This window comes from Diceros bicornis, chromosome 10 (assembly GCF_020826845.1).
Source record: "Diceros bicornis minor isolate mBicDic1 chromosome 10, mDicBic1.mat.cur, whole genome shotgun sequence".
Lineage (NCBI taxonomy): Eukaryota > Metazoa > Chordata > Mammalia > Perissodactyla > Rhinocerotidae > Diceros > Diceros bicornis.
The window spans coordinates 73,433,131-73,445,121 of record NC_080749.1 but is presented as its reverse complement, the minus strand read 5'-3'; positions in this window follow the sequence as shown (position 1 = coordinate 73,445,121).

Here is an 11,991-nt window from a genome sequence, read left to right as displayed (position 1 = left end):
CGATTGCCAGTGATGCTGTTTGTTTTTCTATCCCTAAGTTTTAAGTGCTTGAACTTTATGTGTACATAAGAATGCATTGATTGAATCTCGCTCAGACTAAGAAATTTAATTTTCATGAATTTTAAGAACATCTAAAATTTACAAGCTCATCTCTGCCTACTAATGGCCAAATGAAGACAGAATATTTATTATAAACAAACAAATAGATTTAGTTACAAAACTACAAAGACACATAAATAATTGACAATAATTAAATAATTACTTCTGCAGGGTATGGATTTCTGGCAGTGTGTCAAGCCCTTATCTGGTTGCAGGGCCTGAGTGGGGGTGGGGATGGGGAGGTGACTCCTAGATTTTTCAGATCACAACAACTAGGCAACCAGCCTCTTATTCCATCTACATATGAGAAAAAATAACCGTATTATATTCCCCAGTTGTTTATTGTGCCTCAGGACTGCTAAAATTAGGATTCTCTTGTAAAAATGTTTCAAAACGATTTTCTCATATTGTTTTTTTACTTCATTTCATTCTTCATCATTTCATATTATGAAGAAAGAGATTTATTATGCATCAAATCTTAGTCATATGATCGTCACTAATCACTAGTGATTTGGCCTTGGTAACTTTGTGTTCTTGACTTTCATTATTTGTGAAATAAGATCAGACTAGCCATCAATAAACTTGCATAGTGTAAAGATTCTTTGATTATATTAGGGTTTCCAGTAGAGAATATATCACATTTTAAAATCTAATATAAAGTCTATGTGACAGAGACCAGTAATGTGGAACCTCTCTCTCTCTTTCTCTGTCACTCTGCATATATGTGAAAAAATGCACAGAAAACAAGTATTACTTCAATCCATATGTAACTCCCATTTCCCGCTGCATATGTGTTTGTATAGGAAATGGGAGTTACATATGTATGAAGGTAACACTTTTTTACGGGAAGCTGGATTTTTAACATAGCTCATCCTGACTACTAGATGTGATTTAGAGGAACAGATGAGAAATGATAAATTAGTTTTTGTTTCCATGCAGTTCTATATTGTTTAACTCATCCTATCACATCTTATTCCTATTGGGGGAACACACGTAGGGAAAGTAAATTACTTTTGACGTTTTAACACACTTGAAGCACAGGGTGACCTAGATTATAGCGTAGTACCTCCATTTTCTCTCCATTCTCTCCCATGTCTTTTCTCTCCACCACTTATTTACCTTTTTTCTATTATAAGTTTTTTCTTCCAGCTCCTTGCTTCTCCTCACTTTACTCATTCAATTTCCTTTAGTTGAGATTTTGGGGCAAGGTGAAAAGAAAGACTCAGAGACAAGAAAATAGAAGGAAACACAATTTCAAAACAAGAGTAGAGATAGCCATTGACTACTACCTCCTCTAAGAAGGATGATACGAAAGAGAAAGCAAATGTCCTCCTAATTCAATGGGCTCTAACATAAAGACTTGAATCTTCAGAATTACACTGCAATAATGGTGTGCTAGGAAAACCACATGTTGGAAACGATGTGGCGAAGTTCCACCACAATGGAAGAGTAACGCTGCTTTGTGGAGATTTTCAAATATTACCAAGACCTATTTGTCAGGGCAAATATCTGATTTTCTCCTTTGTGCTTTCGACATTCAGATGCATGAACCAGCCAGCTGATATGATGTCATATTGGGCCCATCTTAGAATCTCTTGGGGTACTTTAAGTAAATAATTAGGGCCCACCTCAGACCAACGAAATCAGAATCTTCAGGTGGCATTGCTATTCTTTTAAAAGTTTCACAAATGATTCTGTGGTGCAGCTGGGTTTGAGAACTACTGAACTACAGGAATAAGGGAAGGAGGAAGAGTCTTGTCCTAAACCTCCCTGAATGCCCCAGGAGAAGGAATAAATTGTAGTACTCCACAGCATACTCTTAAAAATGAAAGGATGACTACTTACTGAATGCACTGGTCTCTGCTCGCCAGAACCCTCTTTCCTCCAGCAGCTAATCTATCTAGACAGATTGTGGTGACAAGCACAAGAGCCCTGGAATATCGTGTTTTCCAACCACACAAGGAAGTGCCTGACCTAGTGTGCTTACCACATGGCAGAAGGAGGTTTAGAAGAGCCAAAGAGAGACCACATGATCTGACAAAATTTTTCTATAGAAGTTCTGCCTTTGGTTAATGTGGTATATTAGGTAATGTTTCTTCCCAGCTGTCCCAGTCAGGTCGGTCACTTATCCTCCCAAGGCGTAAAGAAAATGGATGGAGTGGAGAGAGGGGGCGGGTGTGTTACTTGAATACTGTCCTCTCCTGGCATTTCACATGGGAGTCCTTCATAGAAGCCTGAGAATGAGGGAATAAAGGGCCTCTATTTCATTACCTGCACTGTGTCCCAACCAAAAATGTCTATGCTAAGTGTCAACAGGTAGAATTGGACCTTAGTGTCACACTGAGGACCTTACAGTTTAAAAAACTGATTTTAATTAGATGACAACGTTTTTTTTCCAATTCTGTATAATAAATCTAAATATGTAGTGATATGGTTAAATGTAAGGACTTAATAGTATAAAAATAATTTTAAAAATTCTCAAATGTATCCTAACAAAATTATCAGACACTGATTCATATTTTTTAGTGCATTTATAATTATGAAAAAAAGAAAAGAATCTTAGTCTCCAACATTAGGGAACAGGGGAAAATAAGTCACATCAATACAATGGAATATTATGCTGCCATTGTAACTGTGCTTTAGAATATTTAATAACATAGAAAGTGCTCATGATACTTTTAAAGAAAAAGCAAGTTAAATAGCATACAGATGATGCTCCTACTTTAGCACGTATATATGTATTTATATACATATATGTAGTTAGATAGGTATAGTTATCTATCTACATATATATACACATACACACATATGCATATACATACACACATAAACACACTGCATTGGTTTTCTATTTCTGCTATAACAAATTACCACAATCTTAGTGGCTTGAAATAACACAAATTTATTATCTTGTAATTCTGCCGGTTAAAAGTCCAACATCATCTCGCTGGACTAAAATCAAAGTGTCAGTTGGCACGTCCTTTCTGGAAGCCCTAGGGAAGAATCTGTTTTCTTACCTTCTCTAACTTTGAGAGGCCACTTGTGGTGACTTGTGGTCCCCTTTCCTCCATCTCCAAAGCTAACAACGTTGAGTCTTTCTCATATCACATCACTCTTCCCTCCTTTTCTGCCTCCATCTTCCATTTTTAAGGACTGTTGCCCTTACTTTGGGCCCACCTGGATAATCCAGGGTAATTGCCCTATTTTAAGGTCATCTGACTAGCAACCTTAATTCCAGTTGCAACCTAATTCCGCTTTCCTTGCAAGCTATCACATTCACAGGTTCCAGGGATTAGGATGTCAAAATCTTTGGGGGGTCATTATTCTGCCTACCATACACACATACACATACACACACACACACACACACACACACATGAATATATACACATATGCAATTCTAAAGATACATGTCATAACATTAATAGTAGGTGGCTGAATTATGGTGTTTTATTTTCTTCTTTATATCTCTATTATCTAGATTTTCTATAACAAATACAATTGGAAAAAAGTCTAATAAATGCTATTTTTTAATTAATGCAAGCCTCTAAATTATATTTTGCTACTCCTTTACTGGATATTTTTGAGACAAATATCATCCGCTGAAGTTTATAACTTGAGCATTTAGAAAGTAATTTATTTTAAAAGTTGATGGTGCACTGACTGAGCATCACATGCTCAGAGGCTTAGGAAAGAGGCCAACCAGGAGAGAAGATCTGGCCTCTCAGCCATTGATTTCTGCACAATCAATTGACTTGGATCATGCAGTTAATCCAATTCAGTAGTTAAGAAAATTGAAAAGACCAGCTGTGTGGTTTTTAGGTCCAGTATTTTTTTATAAGAGACACAGAAAGCAATGTCACTTTTGCCAGCCTGTCTGAAGATTCAGAAAGAGGAAAAAACAACAACAAAATAGCATTTTTCTCCCCTCTGCTGCAAAATAATATTTTCTAGAGACAATCATAAAATATTTATCACTAATTCTCGTGAGAACCTCATATAAGCAGAAAACAATGCTGGATTAGTTTTCATAAATTGTGAGTCATACCAGATTACAGTTCTGTGAATATTTAGCTGAAGGAAAATAAATTTAAGTCAAAATAGAGCAACCTCAGTTTCTTGAAGCATTTAAAAATAACTTTTCATATTGAAAATGGAATAATTCCATTTGCTCTTAAATGAGAATAAATATAAATACGTCAAACTTTGAGCGCCAGTTAGTTCTGTGGTAATGAATTAGGTCTGTATGTCACTCCTAACTATGGTCTGATGAATAACTGCATTCAAACATAATGGAAAAAAGAAAAAAAATGAACAATCACTTGTTCTTTTATTCTTGTAAAACACAGAAAATGTCTCAGTTAGGTAGTGTGCTAAAGGTTGTGTCCTAACTACTATTAGAATTGTAACTAGTTTGCTCTTTGTGAAATTAGTCCTTTTTTAAACCATAAAATAAGACCTTTACTTCTCTCTACATTCTTATTAATTGCACCATACTTTAAAGGCTTTTGTTGAACTGAAGAAGGAAAATTAGTTATGAAAAGGTCACTTTCTTTCCTTACTGGTTGTATGCTAATTAGGAACACAAGGAGCAGCTTGTGAGGTGATAGAATATTTGAACTGTGGTAGTTGGAAATGATAAAAAACACAGATGGAATGCAAAACATGGGAAGAACACGAGCCCCGTTATCACAGCTGGGAAGGTTTATCTCCCTCTTGAAGCCTTGATTTTCTCCTAGGATATGTGGTAATTTGCTGTTCCAAATCACCTCCCCTTCACTTTCAGAAGATATCTCTTATTTTATTACTTCTATTCAGATCATTTGACATGAGCTTTTTAAACTATCCATTCACCCACCTGAAAAATTTCCATGTGTGGTGACCCAGTTCCTCATGCTGGTGAAGAGGGAATGTCACTTTGCTTTTCTAAGACTAATCCTTCCACCTGGATTATTTCCTGTCTGATGACCTTAAGGACATCAGTCCACCAAATATGCTTTGTCATTAGGATGACTATATAATATAATATATCACCCAAACCATGACATTTTAGAGCTGCACTATTCACTATAGTGGCCACTAGCCACATCACTAATTAAATTTAAATGTGAGTCAAATAAAGTTAATAGAGTTGTGCTAGTCACACACATTCAAGTGCTCAATAGTCACATTGGTTTAGTAGCTACCATATTGGATAGTCTGAATATAGAACATTTCCATCCTCACAGAAAGTTCACTTGGGCAGTGCTGTGGTGCAGAGTGAAGCTGGGCACTACTAATAATAATGCTAGGATAGCTGGTATAAACTGGCACTGTCACCAGCAAACTGGGACATGTGGTCACCCTACTTACCTTCAACTTTTCTCTCTACTGGCTCCTTCTTTTCTGTCTGCAGATGCAAAAATTGTTCCTATAGCAAAACATAATGAATATTAACAATCACCAACTGACACACTCCTACATTGATCCTATTCATGACACTAGATATTTAGCCAATTAAATACAAATAAAAGTTAACCAAACTGTTTTTAGCTATTGATAGACAAAGCAATCACTTGATTCAGTTTGATTCTACCTTACCACTGGTTACTGCAGAACATTGTATCTAGTAATAGTTGTCATTAATTGAGCATTTGTGATGTCCTTTACATTGTGGTAATGCTTCATATTTAATATTATTGTATCATTTAATCCTCATAATAATCGTTGGGTGAATGACTTGAGGCCAGTAATTGCTATGGGAGTTCTGAGGAGCCGGTCAAGATGGAGAATCCTATCTGAGATTACCTGAAGTGAGTAAGAAATTGGAAGACAAAGATTAGAAGCTGGAAGAACTCAATGCTGAAGCTAATTCCAAAAAGGAGGAGCTGGATTTTTAAATGAATAACAGAGATGAAGTGAAGAGTCTAGTAGAAGCAGTCATGCACAGAAGAGAGGAAAGCAGGATGAATCTTGGACAACTGCTCTGAATGCTATTTCATACCTTTAGCTTGCTTTGATGGGTAAGTACGGAGCATGTGGGTGTGTCAGACTGGCGGACTGGTATAAAAATATAGCATAAAGTTGAGCAAGCTCCATGGAGATAACACCTGACTAAGTATCACCAGTACATTTCAGCTCGTTGGATATTATTACTAAGTCTGAACTGAACCCAAGTTTTCCACACATCTCTTGACATTGCCGTTTGGATTTCTTAGTTCACTCTATTTCAGGCTGGCCAAACTCTCTTTCACAACTAGAATTATGTATATAAATATGATGCTGCAGTTTCCTCTAATGGATCCAAGCAAGATTTTTGAAATTCATTTTTTTAAATTTCTAAGTAATATCTGTCAAATGTAGGAAGTAATAAGGCATTCAAAATTTCCTTGGGAAGAACAAGAAGTGTTATCTGTAACAAAATGAAGTCTAAAGTGTGAAAACATAAATCAAAGTCATACAATTGCCCTTTCAGAAAGATTCTTGCATAGAAAACTCAGCATACATGGGATACCTGGCGATGAAGATGTATTTAAACATTGAGTTCTGGACTGGGCTTAAGATATAAGATAAAAGAAACAACTCTAGATTATTTCTTTCTTTTGAAGAAAACAGGAATGTGTCTTGGGAGAATGGGCTAATTATGTATAAGTGCTCTATCGCGAACCATTGGTATCATAAAATGTAAATATTTATTATTAAAGAAACTGTTGCATTATCATTTCTGTTACAAAACATGAAAAATATGTGAAGTTTTTTTTTAAAGGCAATAAATTGAACTTACCATAAAGGCATAGTCAAAGATAAAGGAGAAAATAATGATACTTTTTCTTTCTCATTATGCACCTATGCCACTTCTTAGATTCAATATATTATATTCCAAAAATTTACATTAATGCCAACCATATGTGAAGTTGAAATCTTGGTAACTTATCAAGCATTAAACTTTTTTTTTCTTGAATGATAACATGATTCTCAATTCATCTGGAAGAAGGAATATAAAAGGGTAATCTAGATAATTTTGAAAAATATGAGTATTGAGGACAGATTTCCCTTATTAGATATTAAATTATGTAGTAAAAGCCCAATAATTGAGGAAATAATTTGGTACTGAACCAATTTCAGGCAAATATATGGAGAAAAAAGGAAATTCCAGAAATAGACCCAAATTAAATAAGACTAAGTATATTATAAAAGCTGCATCTCAGAGAAAAAAGGATGGATTATCTAATAAATGGTGTTGAGATAACTAGGCAGCCACTGGGAGAAAGGAAGGGAAAATCCATTATTCACATCTTATTCACAAATAAATTTCAGATGTATTACAGACGTAAAAATGAAACCATGAATTCTATAAAAACCAATAGGTAAATATTTAATTTTGGAAGTAGAGAATTACTTTATAAGCTCATTACCAAAGCAAATAAAGATAAAGGAAAAGATTGATTTAACTTCATAAAATTAAATAGCTCTATGTGTCAAAAATAGCATAAACAAAATTATAGGACAAACTATAAAGAGGGAAAAATAATTTTCATTACATATGACAAAGAGCTATGATTCCAAATGAAATGCTCTTTCATATGAATGGTCAGGCCAAACATATAAAGCTCAAACTTTATATCTCATCCTAACACTTCACACCCAATGCATCAACAAGTATATCACCTGTTCTGTCTCCAAAGTATTTCTCACTCTGACCAGTGTATTTCATCCCCACCACTGTAGCTCTGGGCCAAGCCTCCGTTCCCTCTTACTTGAATCCTTAGAACAGCCTCCTGACCCCACTCTTCCCTTCCTAAAGTTGATGCCCCTGGCACCCAGAGTGTCCTTTTAAAAGTTTAACTCATCATTCCCCAGTTTAGAAGTTTCCAAAGGTTTTTCCTTGCATGTAGAAAAAAAGCTAAACCCCTTCCCATGGCCACTATTATTCTTGGCTCAAGGCCTTTACAACGGCTGTTGCTTCTTTCTGCTTAGAACACTCTCCCTCCAGACCTTCCCTTGATTAATTCTCATGGTTCAGATGTCAAACCACATTTCCTTCTTAAGACATCTTCACTTACCATCGGAGTGAAGGCAGTTTCTCTTCCCTACTCTAGTCTATTGTGCATGGTACATTTTTCATGGTACTTGCTACTTCCTGTAGTTACCTCGTTTCTTTGTTCTTTGTTTTTTATTCCTCTCTCCACTAGAATGTCAACTCCTTGAGAGTAGATTACTCTCTGGAATGTAGAAACTGGCGCTTGGCTAAATATACTGCAGTCTACCTGTACAAAAAAATGTACAGTGATATAGAAAAATGCTTAATAATAAGAGAAGAAATATTGTTAAATCAAGAAAGCATGATTCCCAAGCCAGCCCTGGTGGTCTATTGGTTAAGATTCGGTGCTCTCACTGCCGTGGCCCCGGGTTCGTTTCCTGATCATGGAACCACACCACCCGTCTGTCAGTTGTCATACTGTGGTGGCAGCTCACGTAGAGATCTAAACTAACAGCTAGGATACACAACCATGCACTGAAGGTTTAAAAAAAAAAAGGCATGATTCTTATTTGTAAAGGAAGGAAATGAGTGTACCTATGCATACAAAAGACTCTGAAATATACACACACAGAGGAGTTAAAATGGTGATCTTAGCATGATAGAAATGCTGGTGATTCTTTCCCCGTTTTAATTTAGATGAATTCTTCTTATGACTAAAAACCAAATAGGATGTTCAAAACAGCTTTGCTGAAGAAAAAATAGTTTGGAGTAAGAAGTAGAAAATTGGCTTTTGATATCAATCCTATTTTTGAGCACTAGTTGATTCACAGGTCAAGAGAACTATTTTGAACTCTTTCAATATAAGAACCAATATGTGTAACTCTTGACACAATATCTTATAGTGTAAATAGAGTCCAAGGGTAAGAGAAACTTTTTAGATTATTTTTTAAATTAAAAAGTCCTAATGGTATTCTATCTATGATTCCTTAATAAAGTGCCACTGAGCTCTATTTTTATATGCAATTTTTTCCTTGGAAGCTGGGCATAAAAGTGTTAACATGGCAGATGTGAGACTGCTTATCCTTAGAAAGGCGTGCTTACAAGCTCGGCTCTTGGCTGACACCTAGACACTTAGATTTCCCTCCATTAACTGATAAAAGGGCTCACTCTGACTGAACTGTTTGTACAAACAATATGGTTTATGCCGAATACTTGCTTTTTTTCTGTGTCTGGAATTTTGGTACATGCCAGGCGGAGGATGCCTACTTGCTAACCCCCAATAAAAACCCTGGGCACTGAGTCTCTAATGAGCTTCCCTGGCTGGAAACATTTGATACACGTTGTCACAACCCCTTTCTGGGGAACTAAGGGCTTCCGGTGTGACTCTGCTGGGCAAGGACCCTTGCAAGCTTGTGGCTGGTTTCCTCTGGACTTCGCTCCATGTGCCTTTTCCCTTGCTGATGTTTTTAATATGCTTCTGCTGTAATAAATCATAACCCTGAGTGCAACTATATGCCAACTCCTATGAGTCCTCCTAGCATATTATTGAACCTGGGGGTGGTCTTAAGGAGCCCCTGGCACAGAAGCTAGCTTGCAGAGTTCTCTAGCCCTTCTTTCATGTATTTGTATTAGCTATACTGTGATTAACATATAGGATATCTCCTCTATAATGAGATATAATGAATTCATAGCACACCTCTCTGCATGGTGTTGTTGTATTTAACTGATTCTCACAGAGAGAATTTCCAAGTATGTCAGACTGTAAGTAAAATACAGACCCCACTGAGTCTGACTGGCCTGAGTTCTGGGTTGGGTTGAGGAACCCAGTTCTTCTTGTTGGGGTGAAATTTAGATATTGGTGACACTCCATGGGAAACTATGACCCTTTATTTCCTTAACTGAAATTTATATTTAGTGCTATCTAGTAGGAAGTGGAATAGGAGCTGAGAATAATGTTACGTAGAACAGAATTGAGTAAATTGTGGTATCTGATTCAGAAATAAGATCAGAGGATTTTTTTCTCATGTTTTAAAAGTTGCCTAGCTGGGTCATAATGAATGCCATTGTTCTCAAATGGTGTTTTGCCCTTTGTTTGAGACTTTCCACTACTGAGAAACAAGCTATCTTCTTTGTTTATGGGGTCGAACATATAATAACCTGGTATGTCTTTCTTAAGACATTTGTTATCTTGTATTATGGTCTGGAATGTGGTCAAACACAGAGATTTAGCCCGTGCTAAATCTGTCACCAACTAGCCGTGTGACCATGGGTAAATTACTTAACCTTTGAAGCCTCAGTTTCCTTATTGGGAAAATGATAACATTATTGTCTATTCTCTATGTCTGTTGATAATGAGATAATAGACACAATGTTTAGATGGCCATTAAATAATGGTTCTCCTCCCATATTGAGTGTAGATTCAACTGAGGTAATAAAGGTAATAAAAATCCCAGCTGTATTACTAAGAAAGTTAATGGGAGGATATGACTTTAGATCCACAGCCAGGTGTGTTTATCAGTACTTCACCCCTGAGTCAGACTTACCAACCCAGTCACTCGCACAACTGAATAACCATAGACTTCCTCTGCAGGGGGCACTGCATAGCACGGGGCAGACCAGACTGCACCCATCTGCTTGGCAGACTGGCTCCAAGACAAAACCAGATGGAATTCGGCCATGCTTCTTCAAAAGTCACCAATTGGAGAAGTTATTTCTCCCAATGGCATGAGTGAGTGATGCAAAGAGGAGTCAGCAGTAATGATCTACTCTGATTGAAGTCCCTCCAGAAGAAAGGAAGTTTTTTATGCAACATGGCCCAGTATCATGCATATCAGACAATGTGTCCAATGAATGTTCACTATGGTTTTTACTATGAATGTGCCATGAAAGGCTAAACACTTTGAGAGCAAAGCCACGTCTGATTTACCTTTTATCCTCATGGTGCCTTGGCACCTGACACTAACAGATGCTCCAGAAGGGTTGGTGAATATGTGAAGGCATACCATGCAGAATACTGCTATTCCATGCCTTTATTTTTGTGGTTTGAACAAATATAGTGGTAAGAACATTGAAACACGTGCTGTGAAACCTGAGTTCTCATCTAATTCTGTCTTAGCTGGTTTTTTGACATTGGGAAAGTCACTTAATTTTTTCATTAAGATATAAGGTTAATAATACCCCTGCCACATCTTTCACAGGAATAAGATGAAATAGCGGATGTGACAGCGTCTTGGAAAATATGTAAAATGTATAATGCAAATGCTAGAAAATTTGTAGGCCTGCTTCTCACATTCAAAGAAAACAGGAAGGGAAAGCTGTAACATGCTGATGTTCTTCACATTGGCTTGCTCATATGGTATTCTCAAAACTAGTGTGATCCGTTTATATCTCTGCTCACCCATCACTTCCCTGCACAAGGAACTTAAATGACGAGAGGTGGTACAAAGATGAGTTATACTTGATTCCCTTCTATTTTCCAAATTTTCAAAAATGAACACGTCTCTTTTAAAAATGGAAGTACTATAAACTTTGTTTATTTAAGAAGAACACGCTCTGATGGACTGAGAGTGCCTAGAGCGGAAAGCCCAGACTCCTCAGCATTGTATTCCGCCGAGCCTTCTACCACCTGGGCCCGATTTTTCTGTATTAATTTTATCTCCTCTTACTCTTTTTATGTACCTTACTCTCCAAAAAATTTGATTCTACTCTGATGTTTTTCAAATGCAACTGAACAATTTTTACCTCTCCATTTTTGCGTATACTATTTCTTCTTCTTTGAAAGCCATTTCACTGTGTCTGCCTTTTACCATCCTGTTCTTTAAGATTTGGATTGAATCCTAATATTCTCACATCCTTCTCTGATATCCCCATCCAAATGTTCTCTCCCTCTCCACGTGGACTTGACACTTTGCCTTGTTTCACGTGTGTTCTCG